This window comes from Zootermopsis nevadensis, unplaced genomic scaffold (genome assembly GCF_977971745.1).
Source record: "Zootermopsis nevadensis isolate Lab colony 2312 unplaced genomic scaffold, Znev_1.0 Znev_ptg000007l, whole genome shotgun sequence".
Lineage (NCBI taxonomy): Eukaryota > Metazoa > Arthropoda > Insecta > Blattodea > Termopsidae > Zootermopsis > Zootermopsis nevadensis.
Genome location: NW_028259139.1, coordinates 4609083 through 4630390, shown reverse-complemented (window position 1 = coordinate 4630390; position 21308 = coordinate 4609083). Strand labels below are relative to the sequence as shown.

The 21308-nt window shown below is 44.6% G+C and overlaps 1 protein-coding gene across 3 annotated transcripts in view; it reads right to left on the bottom strand.

Annotated features, from left to right (window-relative positions):
- LOC110838383 (acyl-CoA Delta-9 desaturase) overlaps positions 1–16640 on the bottom strand; it is a 33223-nt gene extending 16583 nt beyond the window's left edge. The window contains exons 1-2 of one of the 3 annotated variants that reach the window (XM_022081522.2): positions 16164–16640; positions 5194–5278 (exon numbers count right to left, since the gene is read on the bottom strand). The gene's annotated coding sequence lies outside the window, so the exon portion shown is untranslated. Of the gene's footprint in view, positions 1–5193; positions 5279–10611; positions 10732–16163 lie in introns of those variants that run through there. The other 2 variants (XM_087344049.1, XM_022081524.2) reach the window with 2 other exon arrangements.
- Between the last annotated feature and the right edge of the window lie 4668 nt (positions 16641–21308).

Below are 21308 nucleotides of genomic sequence, written 5' to 3'. Positions count from 1 at the left end.
GCAGAATCGACTTCTCGTTTGTCAGGAGCTCAAAGATCTTGCAAGAACCTACCCCAACTTCCTTTATAAGCTCCGTGTGACTTCTTCCTCTTCCCAAAGATGAAAATTCAGCTAAAGGGAAGGAGATTTGAGACGATAGAAGACATTCAGGCAGAATCGCAGATGGTGCTTGACAGGCTGACAAAGAAAGATTTCCAGGGATGCTTCCAGGCTTGGCAGCGGCGCTGGGATTGTTGTGTTCACTCCCAGGGGAACTACTTCGAGGGTGATGGATGAATTTAATACCTGAGATAAGTGTACGGGCTTTTATAGGCGTAGTCTTGAAACTTTCCGATCGCACCTCGTACTTCAAGAACTCCACATCTTTCGAACATGTAACACTAAAGATGTCACTGGCCTGTGATAAGTGTAGTTAGTGTCACTTTCGCCTCGAACTTCGCATTATCGTCATTTTGGTACTACCGAAGGCAGACAATTAAACATTGGGCGAGTGGAGGCGTAAGAATTTCGTATAAAGAACATTACTGGTTCAAATATCATTACAGGGAACACGCGTATGATCAAATGGGTGTCGGCGTCGGCCTTTGAGCGAGGGTGACGTCGAACAACACGGTGGTGCAACCCGCAATACCAACACGGACGTTTTCAACTCTGATTCGAAACTTATTCTCCTCTGCAGCTGATCCGGAGACGTTAATCAACGAAGCAATCTGCGTTTGCTGTACCTGTTTGAAAGTTTACTGCATTCTGTCAGGGACCGTACAGAAGGAAACCACTTTCCCCGGATGATCATTACGCAAGAACAGAAACGCGTGATCTTGCACGTGCTGTGCGCGTCACGACACTCATTCGTCCGTGGGAGAGCCTCGTAGTTTCAGGTTTTCAGTGAGTCCGAATTTCGCCACAACTGTCCCAGAGATCAGTTCACGGCGTGCAGTAAAGTAATAATAGATGTTCGCAGCCAACTGAGAACTGAAAGGCACCTATGAATTATATATATGGGTCACATACCACGCCACGTAGGCGGTAAAAATGGTTACCGGTACCACTGCTCCTCAAAGGGGCGATAAAAACAGTCAGATCATACGTGAATTGATCCTTGAAAACCGAATGATCACCATTCTTTCCAGTAAGACTACTAAATTATTCGTTCAGTAAAGAATGTACTAAATCGATGGAGAACCTGATGGTCGCTGAGCTAATCATGAAATTCCCCGTCTTTTATCTAACGTGTAGGTTCGTAAGAGCTAACCACCGCCTCTAAACCGATACTGATTAATCACGCTCACATGTTCCTATCTTATTTCTTTAACATCTACTTTAATATTATACACCCACTTCCGTCTTGTTCTTGCAACAGCTAAATTCCCTTCAGACTTCGCAAAGAAATCCAAGTCTCGCACTTATACCATCTCCCCCATGCATGCTACGTGTCTCGCAAATATCACCTCCTCGATTTTATTACCGTATCGAGAAAGTGCACTCAAGGAAGAAATTTCTGCCAAAAACGTCCAAGAGTCTGGACATGTCATTTGCAGTCGTAAGGCGCTGGTCACGCTCACAGCAGACAGTTCTCTCGCCTGCCTCAGAGGCACGCAAATACGTGTCAATGACTGAACGGCGAAGACATTACAAAGTGACATCGTCTTGAACAAACTGTTCTAAAGGGTAAACATTTCAAAATTAAGTAATTGAGGGAATTATCAGAACCAGAAATTATAACACCAACTGGCAGATTTCCTGACTGATTTTTTTTTTAATTTTATTCGAGTCAGGCAATATAAATTCATTCCACACAACAGAGGCATGCCCCGCTTTTGAACCGACCCAACCAAACCAATACACATCATTTTTAAACACACGCTAGTCGCCAGATGTCGATAAGATTGGTGGATGGACTCGATTCGTAACAATTTCCATAATGTGCAGTGACATCTATTTCTTCAGAAATTCTGTGTTTCTGATTACACTGGTCACCAATGTTTCGGTAACATGGATGAAAATATGTGTTTCATATTGTATTTTTGCGCAAAATTCAAATATGACCTTGAAATTTTTCCATCACGTACCATTTTTGTGCTATTTTGTCTTAACGTCTACCAAATGAGTGAATTTCTTGATTCCATAGGGATAAATTTTTTTTGCAGGCTGGCTACACTGGCAGTCTCCCATAACCTCACTTTAGGTGTGAGTTTTGACATTTAAGCACATGCCATTGTAATGACATTTATGGCCTTATGAAAGAAATAGGAGTCATTTATGATCCAAAAGAATGGCGACTATTTATAGATTCGTCAAAATTCAGCTTGAAGGCCGTGCTGTTACACAAAGGGAATGAAAAAGCTTCAGTTCTAGTAGCACATTCTGTAGGCCTATGAAAATATTGAAAGAATCATCGAAAGTGTGAAGTACGAGGAACACAAGTGCATGTAACAGTTTGATTTCAACTAGCCCAATAAAAATAAATCACAAGCGAACAGGTTGTGCCCCCATGTCCATCCCCCAGACGAGAGAAGGGCGTCACGATGGGATCCTCACACCGCCGTGCCAAACGGGACGCTCAAGCCTACGCGCCGGGAAAAACCGAAATTAGCACCACCCTAGACTTCTCCCGAGGAGGAGGCTGGAACCACGTTGTCCGAAGGGGCAGTATCGTCAAGAATCAGGCCACGCTTCGACACAGTAAGACGGACAGAGCGGCAGGCAATATAAGCCCGTTTGTCATGAGGTGTCAGTGGTGGAGTCCAGCCGCCACTTCCAAACAGACTCAACACTTTCCCCACGACAGAGCCAGTTACCTCTAGAGTGGATCGCCGATCTTCTGGAGGACCATCGAGGTCTGCACAGAGCTGAACCGCTGTTTTCCCTCAACGGCCTCCTGACAGGGAGTTGTCCTCCGAGAAGATCCTAATCGCCATGGTCATCCGGGAAGTAAACAACAGCCGGATACTGCGTTCGAGCAGTTTGGGGTTCGACCCAGACGGAGCACTTGCCCGCCTTCTTGAACTTGACGGGAGGCGGGTAACCGGCGCGGGTTCCCTGGATGTGGCCAGCCAACGCCTTCGACACAGTTTGGGACAAGCTTTCCATCCTGAACGTGGCGTCGTACGTGATGCAAATCACATCCTCATACCTTGACTGCCAAACGTTCCAAACGAACGTCCTTCCACTCGGCCAAACCCACATGCCTTTGCATGGCGGCTGGAGGGTGCCGACGGTGGACTCGTCTCGACCAAACCGATCGGTCTCGCTGTGGTACAAAACCCGACACTGTCCACCGGCTTTGCCGGATGCTACACGATCATTACGTCAGTCGTCGTGTGTGTTTGTGGAACGCAACTGCAAAGCAGCAATTACTGTGCAAGTCTTGCGTAAATCCGGCTGCTATCATTAATTTTTTCGCGCTGACGCGGGTGCCTGCTGACAGGCAGGGGACGTATTGAACGAATTATCGTGACGCCGCTCACTCTAGAAAGCAAAATTTTTAAACTAACCTACAGGAGTTCTTCATTAACTCTCGGGAACACGGGACTGGGCTGTGGGCTGCCGGCGTTTCACGAACGCCTCGGTCAAAGTACGCTCGCCAGTGCAACTCACACGCGTCCAGCTGAACGGACGACAACGGACTTGCATGAAGCCGAACTCTTCCGACGAAAGACGAACTGTGCTCGGACAGTCCGAGACACGCTCGTACGTCATTGTGCCCTAGCGATCAAACTTCTGGGGTGGTTTTCACACCCCACAGACGCGCTAACCGCCAGGTCTCCGGAGTCTTGTGGTGTCGAGGAATGGCTGCTGCAGTGTTGATGGTTATCTGTCGCAGAGTGAACAAGGCTTCGAATCCAGCTTGGGGGCAAGGTTCGATGCGTTTTCCCGTGGCCTGCACAGGGTCCAATCCCCTGTCCGCATAATGATTCATACTTGGAGATATAATTCTGAATTCCCAAAGGGTGGTAATCAGACATCTGTTGCAGGAAACCGTGGGTTGCAAACTGCCTTGAATCTGATGTGTAAAAAACCAAACGTGGGAGACGAAGACTTTGCCTGGTTTCTTCGCCAGACATTCTCGCATTCAAAATACCATTTCCATTACCATAAACAGCAATGAAGTCTGACGGATCTACTTAAGTACATCTTAACTGAATAACATTACTGCATTACAGCATGGTTATACAGGGACCATGACGAAATGCCAGCGTTGCCTCGTCTCGTATTCCTCGGATACGCTAGGTGAGTGGGGACACGTTGCACTCGGGCCGCAAACAGCGGAACAGAGACACAATGGAGGCAAATTAGTAGATGCGTTAGGCTATATGCAGGTTTCGTCAAAGCAGAGCAATTTTTTTGTTCGTTACCTGATGTATTCGCCACGCTTTCCTGCCTACGCGTATCAAGGGGCGTCTAAGGCAATGTCCTACGTGAGCGATAAGAATCGAACTGTGCGAGCTGCATAAGCAGCATGGGGTGTCATATGACATGAGGGAATCGCTTGTTGTGTCCTACGTGAGAGAAACACACGGTCTTTCTGCGCATGCGCCTTACTGGCCAGCGCAGCGACCTGCGCGAAAATATCAAAATATCTGATCTCGGACTTTGGCCGCCGACCGCTTCGCTGTAACCTAGAACAGCGCCACACAAACAGCCAGTTTGATATTTCCGCTTCACCCACGCAAATCGCACCGCTCGCATTCATTCGCTCACGTAGGACAGCGGGTAAAGGTACTTTCGCACTAGACCGTACGTTTTCGTATGCACGCACGCTCTGGCTTCCACTTTCCGGGTATCACTGCTGTGAGGGGTGCAGCAGATCTGCCAAGAGTTGACTCGTGTCTCTCTCTCTCTCTGTGTCGGTCACCCAGAGGAAACAATAAATGCTGAGGTATTTTGCGAGCAACGTCGTAAAACAAAATCAAACACATGTCTCGAAAAAACAATTAATGCACAACGAGGGAAACTGATGGAGAATTCAGGAGAGTGTTCGAGAAGCTTGTGCAAGAATACACGAAGTTCAAAATCTACTTTCGAATGACTAACAACAGTCGGAACGAAACATGTAGGAAAATTTACCGGCGTGACTCGACCAATTCGTGCTAATGAACGATTAGTCATTTCTTTCTACTGATTGCATATATTTACATACATGTACAAGTTCCCTTCTTCTAAGTGTTCAAGTTATTCTATTCTAGGCCTTACCTGTTAATGTCCAACTAGCGGCACGGAAAACCCTGTGCTGTGCCCTGCTGTAAGGGTAGAGGCCTCACTCACTCAGTCACTGCGACTACAGGAGACAAAGAATCGAATTAAAACAAGAAAGAAAATTATTGGTGCGCTGAAACATCCATTGTCAGTTTGAGATGCTCGCTGATTAGGAATTAAAACCGAACATAACACGGAATTTCTTTAAAAAATTTAGAAGAATTTCCTGACAATAGTAGCTGAAATACTAAAAATTATTTGCAGTCTGACTCTGGTAATGACCGACCGGTTTCGCTTATTTGAGCCGAAAGAAACAGGTTCGAAACTCGGTGAAACCCCGAAGGCGAATGCTTGAACGGATACCGGAGCACTCGTGGCCGACGACTACCTTGTGCGCTTTATTAGTGGCCGAGTCGGCGTTTAACACGTCAAGTTACGAAGTCACCATGAATCAACAGAGGAAGTCAACACGCCCACTTATTATGATGCCAGTTTTTTATTTTCACAGACAATTATATTTATAAATAAAAGATAACGCCACGGTGGTCTAGCGGTCAGAACGCTGGGCTTGTAATCCTGGGGTCTCGGGTTCGATTCCCGGCGGTGCCCGAATTTATAACTTGTGTTGGGCAAAGCCGTGGTCTAGGCAACACGGAGTTTTCCTCCGGGGGCTTCCCCGGTTTCTCCGTGGCATCCATTCACACACAGAAGAAGGCAATGGCAAACCACTTCTGGATCATCTGCCAAGAACGTATATGAACAGGTCCCAGTCCGAGAAAAGGATGGAAGGATCCTGTTCATATGGACCTGTAGTCAGACAGAACACTAAATAATAATAAGATGAGGTGGTCTAGCGGTTAGAACGCTGGCCTTGTAATCCTGGGGTCTCGGGTTCGATTCCCGGCGGTGCCCGAATTTATAACTTGTGTTGGGCAAGGCCGTGGTCTAGGCAACACGGAGTTTTCGTCCGGGCATCCCAACAATTACTCCATTCACACACAGAATAAGGCAATGGCAAACCACTTCTGGATCATCTGCCAAGAACGTATATGAACAGGTCGCAGTCCGAGAAAAGGATGGAAGGATCCTGTTCATATGGACCTGTCGTCACACAGAACACTAATAATAATAATAAAATAAAAGATATGTTGTTTTTTACACTGTGCTGCTACATCTAGTTTATTTTACTTGTATCTCGTTGAATGTTCACTCTTCATCAGTTCTGGGTAAGTATACAGATGTTGATATGCCCCTCCCCAAAAAAAAAATAAAACTCGCCCGCTGACACGTGGTGACTTTGGTTCTCGCTGCAGTAACCATAGCCGCAGGCTTGTACGGATTTCCTACAAATTTTGGATCCACCTCAAAATTCAAATCAGAGACGCAAACAACAACGAAGTACATTTATTCGCTGACGCTTAAGCCGCCATGATGGAATCAGCACTACGTCACGGAGAAATGCCACACAATAATAACCAGATAATGCCGGGATTCGAGCAGACCTGATCGCCATCTTTAACTAAGGACTGGCCTTGGTGGCCTGAATTCTCAATTCTATCCGTAAACTTCACATTACAAAAACGTAATTCCGCACGCAACATCTTCACTCCACTTATGAACGCTGCTATTAGACTCGGTCGATCGCCACTTATTTAATTAATTCATCGTTCACGCTTCTAAACCGTATTAAAGAAGAGATCTTGCCACGCACATTTGAAATTCCTTTGTAACTACTTAGTACTGACCTCGCTGATTACTTCCGTTAGTATTTATTTCTACGTCAATGTTTTTGCTCCAATATTATCTTCTTCGAAAAGCAGTTGAAATTCAATTCAAGTTCTGTTTACAGAACCTAAAAGTCTTTATTCGTCACAGGCTAATATGAATTGCTCATTCCCTAGTCAAAGAGGTAATTATCCCGGTACCTGGACTGGGTAATGACCTCTTGAATCCCATAAAAGACGGGAAATTTCTTTGCATCTTAAGACGGAATCTACCTTTTCGTGTGAGTTAAAGTTCCTACAGAGTTTTATTTAAAATTTATTTGTTTCCTATTCTTCGTTTAAAGGCATTCATCCTCCTCCCTTCTTTACCTTCCGAGGCCTGAGGTAAACCGATCAGATAACGAGGACTGACTTCTCTGCTCCCCCGGTGTGTATCGATCAGCTCACGCGTTAAACTGTCACTATCGATAATGAAATTGAGGTGATGGAGCGGCATTGCAACATGGAGATTGGAAAAAAAACACCTACAGAGTGTCGGATTAAAAACGCAACACAACGATAATCTGGTAACACGATAGAACCCTTTAATCGGAATCAGTGCGACCCACGTGTAAATGGACTATTCCAACCTGCCACGTGACACTTTCCTGCTACGCTGTTGTAAAGCTTCTTCCGCCACGATCTTCGTTGACTGAGCAGGTAGAACTCGATCCACCGATTATGGCCGCTGACCTTGTAGGGAGTGCCCAGTATGCGGACCACTCAATTATGGAAGGAAGGAGTTTCGGTCGGTCAGGACAGTCTGTGTCAACGCAGCAGTGTAGAAGCCTCGTAATTGTTGTCTTCCGACCGTACTGTGTTAACATGTCACCAGTTCGTTGCAATCTCCTTCCTGGTCACTGATAACGCCTCGTATCAAAATACTCAGACAGACACACCACCGACGTCTTAATCAAAGAAGGAAGAAATGAAAGCCTGGCTATTGGAAATAAAGATCCCATTTTGTGACGTGTTGAAAGCTCAAACTGTACGATTTAATCAAATTAAATAAGTCAAAGCACAAATATTATGTGAGTGATCAGATTTCAGCAGACAAAGAACGTACTTTGCTGAGACTTCCACCGTACAATCCCTATTTAAACCCCAATGAACTTATTTGGGCAGATTTAAAACAATGAGTTGTAAGCAAGAACACGACATTTAAAATTAAGGACGTCGAGCATCTGTGTCGCCAGGGATTCGAAGAAATTTGGCATGTGGAAAAACTAGATAAAATTATCTAATACTCTCTGCAGTGTTAATTTTCTGGGGATCTGTAATGTAGTGAAATCGACTGCCCTGTGTTGCACTCCGTGGTGATATTTTATTTGGAATGTACTGTACGCGGCCTGCTGCCATCCCTTCCAGCAAACTTCTAGTAAGTGACTCGCTCCGATGTTCCAATTTACAGAGTTCAGCGGCCAAAAACGCTGGAACGCAGTATAGAAATAAAATGTTTGTGCATTACTGGACTCCAGTGGGTAAGAGTTCCCTTGTGAGCTTCACAGCGTTAAACAGAAGGCGGTGATAACATCGGCGAAATTGTATGGAACGCGTAGCACAGCGGTACAGTGTCATAACGATCAGCTGTGCTTCGAAATTTCCGACCGCTTTGTTACACCTGTGACCTCATTATGAAACAGTCGTCACTGACCAAGCCTTTCTGGTTTTCCGTCTGTGAACACGCGCTGTATTTACTCGTCGAGACACATCGTAAAACGCGTGGACGAAGGCTCCAGTCGATTCGGACGCGTGTCCTGTAATTAGCACGTGCTAACGATGCCAACAACTGGAAGCTGACGACATAATAAATCACTGTCACAGCTTCAGGGTTTGCTACGGCGGGTCTGAAGCGTGGCCACGTGGCCTGATACACTTATGAATAGGCTTACTGGTCACGCGAGAAACAAAAGAACATCAGAAAGACGGGAACAGCATTAAAGGCGGTGGGAAAAATTCAGATCAGACACGGAATGTTTTCTGCGTGCACAGACTCAACTCTGAGAGCAAGCGACCGAAGTTCCTCACATACCGCAACCCTGAAACACGCACTGGCGTGACTTAAAATGTGGCTACAACGAATGTTGTACAAAAAAACAAAGACAGGAAATTCGTTGATGAAATCCGCCGATTCAATTAGTACGGTCTGTGCATTTAGTAATTTGTACAAAATGTGCCAGTATGCGCTACATGTCCCGCCCATCTATTGTTTCATTATTTTACCCATTTTAACAGTATTTGGTGAAGGTCCTCGCCTCGCAAACTGAGCGCACAGAGCTTGTAGGCAGGAGAACGACAAAGGCACGTTCTACGGAAACCAAACACACCTCAGTTTGAATGGTCGAGGCTTCCGCTACGACAAAACCCCCGTTAGCGTAAGCAAAATCTCATTTTAGTTATATTAGAGCAGGGCGCTCCTTTCGGAGCTCCTAGGAAGGGTTGGTCAAGTTTGTAAAACGCCACCAACCTTGTGTAAGAAACTAAACTAACCGCCACGAATTGAGGGTTAAAACAATTGCTTTTTGAAATATTAAGTAACACGCAAAACTATCTCCCCTTCGGGGGGGTTAGTTTAGTATCTCATTCAAGTGTTTTAACTCCTGAGTAAAAAACTAAACTAACCCCCTGAATGGGGGTTTAAACATTTGGCGAACCCCCCCCCCTTCGGGGGGGTTGGATGCGTTTTAAAATCTTGAGTAAGACACTAAACTATCCCCCTTCGGGGTGTTAATTTAGTGTCTTATTCGGAGCAGTTTCTCTAATCTGATTTTTTACTTCTTTATGTCGCTGTTCAGAGGCCAACTTTTCTTGGTCAGTCAGCTTTCTACGTCCAACCCCACCCTTGCAAGTCTTCGTTTGTTTCCTTCTGCTCTTCTGCTCTTGTTGAATAAGTTTTTATGCGTTTATCAATGTAAATCTCCCTTCGCCTTTCTTCATTTGTTAAGTATGTCTGATGTTTTAGTTCTTTACGTCGCTGTTCAGAGGCCAACTTTTCTTGGTCAGTCAGCTTTCTACGTCCAACCCCACCCTTGCAAGTCTTCGTTTGTTTCCTTCTGCTCTTCTGCTCTTGTTGAATAAGTTTTTATGCGTTTATCAATGTAAATCTCCCTTCGCCTTTCTTCATTTGTTAAGTATGTCTGATGTTTTAGTTCTTTACGTCGCTGTTCAGAGGCCAACTTTTCTTGGTCAGTCAGCTTTCTACGTCCAACCCCACCCTTGCAAGTCTTCGTTTGTTTCCTTCTGCTCTTCTGCTCTTGTTGAATAAGTTTTTATGCGTTTATCAATGTAAATCTCCCTTCGCCTTTCTTTATTTGTTAAATAGTTCTGTTGTTTAAGTTTTTACGTCGCTGTTCAGAGGCCAACTGTTCTTGGTCAGTCAATTTTATACGTCCAATCCCACCCTTGCAAATCTTCGTCTGTTTTTCTACATGTGTCGTTAATATGGTCTCGTTTATCAATGCAAGTCTTCTTTCGCTTTTTTTTTTATTTCTTAAATAGGTCTGATGTTTTAGTTCTTTACGTCGCTGTTCAGAGGCCAACTTTTCTTGGTCAGTCAACTTATTACGTCCAACCCCACCCTTGCAAATCTTCGTCTTAAAATCGATCATAATAGTTTTCGTAATCGTAATATATCGAATGAGTATCACTTTACCTTGTTACAGTTGTTGGATTAGTACTTCAAATAGTTGAAAAGTTATTTTTTCACTTTTCTGATGTTTTAGGACAATTGTCAGAAAATTATCAATAATGCGATTCCACGTGCTTCTTCTGGAGCAGTGATAATGCGACTGGCTCGGTTATTTGTTTACTCGGCATTGTTGTGTTGTACTGGGCATTGTTGTGTTCCACAACAATGCCCAATGTTGACGTCATCAACAATGTAAAGAGATATTTGTTTATACTCGGCATTGTTGATGACGTAATTTATTGACGACAACGAGGAATCACAAATTTTTATAAGGAGATAGATAGATAAGACTCTGTTTACTATTTCCAGCAATGCGTTTCGTACGCAGGACTCCGCCCTTAGTTAGCTTCTTGGTTGGTTGGTACCAAACTCATCCTCACAAGGACTGGGACAGCGAACTACAAAGTGCAGTCACTGGATTATTATCTCTGCAGGGTGGACAATAGATGCCTCCTTATCTGCTACCCCTTCCAACCCTAAAGGTCTTCTTCAGACGAACGGATTAACCAAGATTATTATTTTATTTAGTGTTCTGTCTGACGACAGGTCCATATGAACAGGATCCTTCCATCCTTTTCTCGGACTGGGACCTGTTCATATACGTTCTTGGCAGATGATCCAGAAGTGGTTTGCCATTGCCTTCTTCTGTGTGTGAATGGAGTAATTTTTGGGATGCCACGGAGAAACCGGGGAAGCCCCCGGAGGAAAACTCCGTGTTGCCTAGACCACGGCCTTGCCCAACACAAGTTATAAATTCGGGCACCGCCGGGAATCGAACCCGAGACCCCAGGATTACAAGGCCAGCGTTCTAACCGCTAGACCACCGTGGATTAACCAAGATTACAGAACATAAAACTTCATTCGGAGCACCTCGTTTTAAATTTAGGCCTACTGGTTTGTCAAAAACGAGCCACTATCTTGCGACGTATGATAGTTTATCAGCACTGACCTCTTCCTTACACTCCGGTTCCCAAACTAGATGGCGCGAACCGAACTGGTGCGCGAAACATTTAAAGTCCCCTTAAAAATTATGGGAATTCTCCAAAATGGAACTAGCAACTGATGTAATTGTCCAAATGCTTTTTCACCTTACAAAATCCACAAAGTGCAGTTGAGTTAAAAGAGTAATCACGCAGACCAGATGTCTTCTGATTAGGCAGTTTTAGAATTAAATTGTTGCAGTGTAATATTTAATCAGACTGATCCCTTCGCGGCAGCGACTTAAATCAAACAGGGACAAAGAAATGGCGAACTTCCGTGTTAAAGCTCTGATTATAACTAACTAACGCTGTCTACGTTCTTTCGTAAAAGCTGACACAGCCCGTAAACTGAGTAAGAGCGTCCCCTGAGTGCTGGGTGTGGCGAAGTCGCAAACAATAGTTTCAATGCTAGACATCTGTGTAGGCGCTTAACAAAACACGAATCAACTATTACAGTTTCCGAAAGAAAACTACCAGGAATCCGTTAACAGCCAAACACAATGAGAACTGCTGTCACTACTTCGACAAAAGAAGTTCTGGAACTTTTACGTCCCACGCTTAACAACCAAAAAGAAGAATCCTCACGCAATCGGAGAGACATTACTGCTTCCAGTAACCACGAAAATTCCATTAATAGTGCGCGGCAAACAATGAAGTGAAGCTCTTGCATTTGTCAGTACTTACGAGGTGCGATCGAAAGGTTTCCAGACTGCGCCTATAAAAACCCGTACACTTATCTCAGGTATTAAATTCATCCATCACCCTCGAAGTAGTTCCCCTGGTAGTGAACACAACGATCCCAGCGCCGCTGCCAAGCCTGGAAGCATCCCTGGAAATCTTTCTTTGTCAGCCTGTCAAGCACCATCTGCGATTCTGCCTGAATCTCTTCTATCGTCTCAAATCTCCTTCCCTTTAGCTGAATTTTCATCTCTGGGAAGAGGAAGAAGTCACACGGAGCTTAGAAAGGAAGTTGGGGTCGGTTCTTGCAAGATCTTTGAGCTCCTGACAAACGAGAAGTCGATTCTGCTTCTGGTCCTCAGACAGGATGCGTCGCATGTGGAGTTCTTCCTTTAGAATCAGCTGACACGTCCCATAACCTATCCCAACAATGTCGTTGATGGTACGACGTCGATCTTCGTGAATGGCCTGCCGAATCTTCGTAACATTTTCGGGCGTTGTGCTCGAAGATGGTCGTCCAGAACGCTCGTCATCATCGACAGAGGTTCGGCCATTTTTAAAACGTCAATGCCACACAAAAGTTTGTGCACGACCCATTGCGGACTCCCCAAATGCTTGCTTTAGCATTTCATACGTTTCCGTAGCCGTTTTGGCGAGTTTTTGGCAAAATTTGATGCACACGCCATTCCGAAATCGCAGGAGGGTCGGTGTAATGCACTACCAAAACGCCCGTAACTAAGAAACAAATGCTAATTCGATGATGCCGGCTGGCACACTGATTCACTATGAATGTAGGCCGCACCCCCTAGCGGCAGAAGCTCGTACTACATCCGGTTCGCCCTATATTGACACAGTTTTGAAACTTTCCGATCGCACCTCGTACTGTTTGGAACAAAACATCCAGGAGGGGCTCGTGTTCTATCAGACACACGCAGAGGACGTGGTTGCTCAATGCAGTGGATTTGACGGGATACAAGAGGTGGGAAAGTCCTTAAAGGATTCGCCGACGTTCACAGGGATCTGGTTCTCCATCACGTGAACATTTTCAGATAAGAGATGGCTTGTTCTTTTGCCATGTCTATCAGACGCATCTGATGAGCTCAGTGGGCTAAACTTCTCTTTTCAAGGTCTCAGCCGTTTCGGCATTCATAAAAAAGACGTTACGGAAGAGCCTCTGTGGTAGTGGCACCCCAGAAATGTTTGTCACACGCGTTTTACGAAAAGAAACCTCGTGTTTTGACTCGTCTCACAGATCCTGACAACAATTTTAAGAATCCCTTTCCAGAACTAACTCTTCAGCGACTTGAATGGATGCGAAATCCATTTGCAGTCACAGTCGGTGAGAAAATGAGACAACTTTCTGAATTAAAAAAATGTCTGATGGAACTTCAATGTGATATATAACTCTCGAAATAAAATTTGAAGCACTGTCTCTTCCAAATATTTTCAACAATTAAATAGAAGTACCGTAATCGCGTTGAACTTGAAGGTGACTTCCGAGCTGCCGTATCAACGCGACAACCGAGGATGACTCACGTCCTTCCAAACACGCGGACCCCTCCCTCCCGACCTCCTAGTTAAGTTAGTTACGTCATTTTTACACTTGTCAGTCTATGGTTAGCATAGGCGGCGATAACATGTTTTCCTTGGAAACCCTGGGGGGAAAATCGAGGATCTAACGTAAAACAGAACGTGGAGCACGAGGTTAGCTGCCCCCTTCTCACCGCGGAGACCCGGGATTTCAACCAGGTCATTACAAGTGGAACTTCTGGTGAACAAAATGGCTCAGAGTCTCACCCCGTCGCGATAATTGCGACCAGTTCCTGCTACATTTACGCTGATAACAAATGAGACGCAAATGTCACACATTAGTAACGAAGGGGCGAATTCCGTACGTAAATTATTTGACAAAACTCGAAAACAATCCATGATATTTCAGGCTTTTACAGCGGAGAGTATGGAATATGTATTCTGGGAGTCTGGTAAAAGTTTACCGACGTTGCATAGATGCTTGCTTCCGCGTTGATCACCCTGATGATAGGGCAAGAACTTCCGAAACGTCAGTAGATTTCTACCTAAAGACATAAACACACCAACTGTAACCGTCCTTCCACACTCTCTTCTCGATGTTTGTTTGTTGAAGCCACAGTTCAAACCCAGTGACGTGCCAGGGGCTCGTACGGTTACAGCTTCGAAATTCTTTTATAAGTGCGGAAGGGATTTTAGGAAAATTGTTGTTGTATAAAGAACCTGAAGGACGTGGAACACGTTATGAAGTCGTCACCCCACATCTGGAAAGGGTTCATTCCACGTCTGGGATGGCTTAAGTATGCGTTGCGTAACAATTTGAACGATTGCGTAATCTTTGTTTATTTCACGCTCGAGAAGAGAAACTCAAGCGACTTAATATGGCTACATTCTTTCTTCAATACATTTAACAAGGCCAAAATTAATAACTCGGTCAAATTTAGATGAAGTAAGGCATTCCAAAAGCCTGGTTTACCCTTCATCTCAAGGTTCAGCCCGTTCGGGAATCGAACTATGAACTTGGACTGGCACACAGCGAAGGAAACACAGATGTTTGCTTGCGCTCACAGGAGCGACACATGAATGAAAGCGGACCTCGGGGAAAACATAATCACGCGACACAAAGCAAGAAGGCCGATCCCTCTTCCAACGCAACGTTTGATCGACAGCCTGTTTTACAATTACGTAGCAACTACTTAAGCCTTCGATTACGCGTGTTTGTTGTGTTATGAGGACGAAGATACGGAGGGAAGCCATTCGCTGCTGACTTTCAAATTGATTTTACCAGTTTCCGTTAACTGAACTTTTTAAAGAAAAAAAAACACCCAACGAAAGTGAATTCTACAGGAGAATACCAACACGCAATGCATGCAGCTTGTAGCAAGAGACGTAATTCGTGATCACAGCAGGAGCCGATGTTGATAAAAACAGAGAGAGACGCCTCCCTGATACAGCCATCTGTGCTGTGAACCTCCTGGCGTCTTCGCCCTTTTTACACTAACAATTTAATTCTTAAAGGAAGATCACTCGACGCTTACAACACGCCGGACAGTTACACGACGTGGGCTGAATTCGATTAGTTTACATTTCGGCAGCTTCAATAAAAAAAAAAGTTGATTATGTTGAAACAGAAATGTTCTGGGTCATAAAGGCCCGGGTTCATTAAATGAACGCACATAGGGCTGGTCATGTCTGTCCGCGTAATTCATCCGCAGAATCGATGGACGTATTAGGTTTAAGTTTGGCATACCATTCTGGAATGCCATAAAATGGCATTTTCAAGATCTACAATCTGTAATATCAACATGGCGGTCGAACAAACTTCTGAGGTGGGATCGACAATGACGTAAGTATATATTTTTCGGAAAATAAAAACGTCTAAAAACCTTTTTTAAAAAAATTGTGTACATACTGTAAAAAAACAACATGCCTCGAGTAGGATTCGATCCCAGGAGCCCAATCAAACTCATCTAGCATTCCACCACACAGCTAACGCGCCTCGCAACATAACGATAACGACCAGTCTCGTTTCAAACCGAAGTTGTCAATGTATAAGAGACTTAAACTCTTGTTAGGGCGAGCCCGTATACATTTCACAGTCCAAGTAGTGCAGCAACAAACTCGCTTCTCGGTCTTCACTTCTGGACAAATAACAACACTTCAAGTTTCTAGAAACGACGCTTTTAACGTTACTCTATCTCTCCAGCGTTTAAGTAATACGCCTTTCACCTTCAGTTTGTAGCCGTAAGACACATTTCAACTCGCCTATGAAATTAGGCGGTGCACTGTAGACGTGCATGCACGACATCAGAATTACGATATTTCACTTACCGGTGGAGTAGATAATAGGAGACACACCTGCTCTGACATCCACTGGACACTTGATGAAGAAATTCTCTTTGAAGGCAAAGATATAACACACGTACGGCACCACGAAATAAATGTACAAGCCAACGCAAAATACACTTTTTCTGCTGGTAAAAGACACAAATCCGGTGTGTGGTAACGATTCGATTTTATCTGTCGACGAGTTTCTGGCGTGAAACGGAAAACTAATGTAACGAACGCGGTCCAGGTGTTAACATCGGAATTTAGAAACAGATTTACGGTAACGACACGCGTCTGGGGACGGAAGTTTCACGGAATCAAGCCCCATCAGACCTCCCCCCACTGCCTTTCTCGCGCACACAAACAGAACTACCACTTCCAGCGCCGGCCGACAACAGACTGTGGAAACCGCGAGCAGGAAAGTAGCCAGGCGAGTTCTTCCACCTTCCTCAGTCCTAGTACGCAGCTCAATGAAAGTTGGTGCGCTTGCCTGCAACAGGTTTACACCAGACGATGACAGTTACGCAACCCCACAAACAACCAGAAAGACACAAGATGTCTCTCTCACAGCAAGAATAGCTATACGGAGCACCATTTAATGTCACAATGTTAATTTGTCCTCAGAGCAGGTGGCAGGCCTGTTTTACGTAACCTGAGCGGCGGCAAAAGTTTTCCGGAGTCCCGCGAATTTTTGATAAGAAATTTCATATTCGCAAGTTGCAGCTGGAAAAAGACAAATCTTATCTTTCATCATCGACAGCTTTAATCAACAGGCGTTATGTTTTGTTTTCGTGCGTCTGGATTCTCTTTTCGGAAATATTTACGTGTATTTAGGACCGTGTATAATCTCGTACCCCCTTTTCACGAGGCGACATTCTGTGGTGTCACGTGCCTTGGACAAATCAGGGTGTAAAGAAGACACGTTTACGGACCACTTAAATAGGCTACAGTGAATGGATATGCGAATCAACATGAAGTTATAGATTTTGTGATATTCACCCGGAAGAACTGAAGAAAAACCACGAGAAAGCCTAATCTTGTATTCGGTGCTCGGAGCGAGACCCGAGCAAAGCGTAAGTGTAATTTGAATCAGAATTTCCAACCTCACGTGGAACAGAAGCGTAAGAGGAAACGAATCCACTTTAAAGACGGTGACGCATACAGACCGGAGGCACGCGAACGAACTGGAAGGACACAGCAAGGTCACTGGAGATAAAAAGTGACGATCGAATCCAGAGGCAGGGCGAAATCAACGCATGCGTAAGCTTACACACACACACACACACACACACACACACACTATGAGCCATTTAGACAAACAACCATTTACAAGAAACTGGTGGAGCTACTCAACAAACTGACAGAAATAAGTATCCACAAATTTGGAAACAAAAGAATTTTTGAAAATGCGTGACTCATTAAACCTAATTCTCTGACAGCGCAACCCGGGATTTCAACACCGCTAAGACGAAAAGCCCGCCCCAATTCACACGATCCTGAGCCAGTTCTATCCACTCATAAGTTGCCTTGGCCATCCCTCTCTGTCTTCGAAAGTGGCCAATGAATGCCAACAACGTTCTTGGTTCATTCGTCACCGCTACATGTCTGATTCACCACTCACCTAACAATGCTAAGTGCCGTGCCTATCTTAAATCATCATTAATCTTTCTTTTCCCAAACACTTGTTTTCAGAGTCTTCAGATTTATCTTTGGTACGAGGTCCTCCACACAGCGGCGAAAATGTCGATTTCCGTATCGTAACGACTCCACGGAGTCAGAGTCCAGGTCAAATTCCAATTGTAGTTTATGTCCTTACCTCAAAATGAGGAAACATGTCTGACAACCAAACAAAGCATCTGATAAAATTATTGGTTCAGCTCTTGTTTACGTAACCCAAGATTAAATAATGTTCACAGCTGCGACATTACATGTGCTGTGCAGTCAAGATAGAGAATTGTGTAATACAGCAAACGAACAGCCTACCAGAAGTGGGTTGGAAGTGAAGCCTTGAATAAAATGATGCCACTAGACCAGAGGTTCCCAAAGTGTGGCCCCCCCCCTGGGGGGGTTGTATAAAAAAACTTTTTTAACGAAATATGGAGAAACGTTTTTAACATCCTTTCCTTGTGGTGTATACTCATAGCTAAATTTTACGTCAAATCTGTTTGCTTGTACTTGTTCTGGAAGGGGGGGCGTGAAATTTATGAAATGTTTTAAGGGGGGGAGCAAGGTATAAAAGTTTGGGAACCTCTGCACTAGACAGAGGTTAATGTGGACGCACCTCATCTTGTCTGCAGTCAGATGTTAACTCTCAGCTCTGACCTATTGGTTCATTGGTATTCTTTTGGCGACAGGCTTCCAACATACAAGAAATTACAAACTGATCTTGACAGCGACTGTCAGTAGATTCAGTAACAATTCTATTCAGATCTGAGGTTTTCAGGACTGTGAAGATGACGATATTCTTTTTATTCTTCTCCTCAACGCTGATGTTTGCTGATTTTTTTAGAAAGAAACCCTGAAAAATTGCAATATCAAATCACGTTCCAGGACGTTTACATTTACGATCTGACTGCGCGCGCAGTTTTTCTCATTTTGCGAAAGGAAACGGCTAGGACGGCCCTAAAAATTATTCGTTAAGAAAAGCATCGTTACAAGGAAACGAACGTCCTATTAATTTATTGGTAATGATTAGGCATACAATGCTACACACAAACTTTACGGTAAAAGGTGTGTGTACTATAGAAAAGAACAAGAAGTTAGTTAGTTGGCTCATCATGATGCACCATACTTCCACAGAACTAGATCGTTTAAGCCAGTGGACTGAATTCTCCTGCTACCTTCATCCTCCAAATTTTCTTTTAATATTATTACACCATCTTCTTCCAGATATCTCTGCATTCATCCCTCCAGGTTTCCGGAACGAAATTTTGTGATATTTATAGTTTCAACGTGCACCCCACATGATCCAAGTCATCACGTTCACTTCGGAGTGGCTGTAGCTTAACATACGTTTCTCCCTACGCAGTGTTGCCAATCACCTCGACGGGTGGCGTAGAGCGCGGGTTTTTAAAAAGAAAATTCATTTCATACGCCGAAAAATGTGATGCTAATCTTTCGCTGAATATTGACATAAATCAACATCACCGGAATTCTGGTTTAAAAATGTCGAAAAGACTCAAACACGCCCCCCCCCCCCCAATCCATGCTCTTGTTAAATGATATTTCGATTTCCGGTCTCAGTCGGCTTCAAGTCGTCACGCGCAAGGTTTGTTAGCTTATGATCGTTGTGTGGCGTCGCGACGCGACGGCGTCTCGCCTGCCTATCGTCGCCTTGCGCTCAGAAGCACCGATCCTGACTGATTCAAGTTTCATAAACTCTTTTGGAACAGATTCTGGTGGCGTTCGGCAGCGAAGAGCTGGGGACGACGTCTGGACCGAGTTGTCTGCAATTAAGGAACAGTTCGAGAAGCAGGGCTTGCAGCAGGCAGGCGTCTTTGGTCGGGATGCGTGAGAAGAAGAGGTCATCTGCTACACGGATCCTTGCACGGCAGGAAAATATCGCGAGGAAAGCCAATTAATCCCTTGGACTGATCAGATGTGGCTCAGTACAGGGTCGAGTCCTGGCTCTTGTCAATGCGGTAATGAGCAACCGGGTTTCATAAACGACGCGAAGTTTTTGACCGGCTAAGAGACTACTAGCTTTTCAAAAAAGAACTATATTCCCAGCACATTCATAGTACACGCACGATTGCATATCATTAATTTTACATCCATTATCTTCCATGTCCATCGTCCAAGCGCAACCTAACTTCGTTTTGGTTTATTGAACACATCTTAAATGTGTCTGCAACGAAGTCTATTTAACTTCGCAGTGTCTGTCACACGTTCTGAGTCGAAGATTTTTGAACGAATTTGAATGGAACTTCATAGAAGGAAATTTTACGAAACTTTGTCGAACCGTACGAATTTCGGATAAAATCGGACAGTGGTGAGGGGAACTTGCCACACTTTTTACTCGCTGGGAATCCCCAGACAGGCCCACACACAACCACGTGGGGATCCATGATGACGTCATCGCTCAGCCAGGTAGCCCGCCCCCTATCATAACTACTTCGCAACCAAAAGACTTCTTGAACTGAAAATCTAGAAGGAACGAACAACACGGTCAATGAGCCAGATTGTCATGCTACCAGCAAGTACGTCTACCTTGGCTAACTTGTTGCATTTATTTGTCCAGAAATACGTAGGTGCAGGAACAAGTTGATCACTAAGACCGACGGCGCTGTGCTCCGTCGATCTGTCATGGACGTATCGCCCTTCCAGGCGTGGGATTTACTGATATTTCATTATTAGTGTTACTAACAGAAGCAGTGGCTATTTTAGGGCATAATTGGAACAGAAGATTTATCGATGCCTTAATGTAGCTCACGCAAGGGAGTGCAGGAACGCTCGGTGATTACAGAACTCAACAGTGACCGGCTGGCAATACTTACCACGTGTCATTCACATTTCAGGCAAGCCTCTCGACCTCTTTTCGACATTATGAGATAACGGGACCTTCTGAGCACACCGTACCAACTCTAGTGCGTTTGCTCATTTTGTCCAAAAGTTTTCAATTCGTGGAAGCTTTTTCTTAAAAATAGCGTCGGGAGACTGTTCCTTCGGAACGTGACATTTGATGTTTCCGACAGCTGCAGTGACGTCAGAGTTGTCTGCGGCCAATGATATTTGCGTGCGAGGGGTGTCTGGCACATATCCGGCTGCAGATCCCACCCCCTCCCCCCCAAACAAGTGATTTCAAGGTCACTTCTGTGTGCAAAAGTTCACGTAGGTCGAAAACGGGATATACAGAAAACATTTTACAAAAATGTGCACAGACGTTTTCGAGTTGTTACAAATTTAATTCCATTTTACCCTAATCGGACGACTACGTCGTCCATGAAACTGAAATCAGACGTGACTAGACTTCTCAAAATTCGTCCATCTGGTACGTACAATACATAAAACATGGCGCTCCATAATACACTGACTCTTGCCGCAGTCATCATTTGCTCTTTCTTCATTTCCTCATAGGCTGTAAAAGAAGATTATCTAGTGTCCCTCTAACGTATTCACTTCTGTCAACAGAACATTTGTTACGGTATG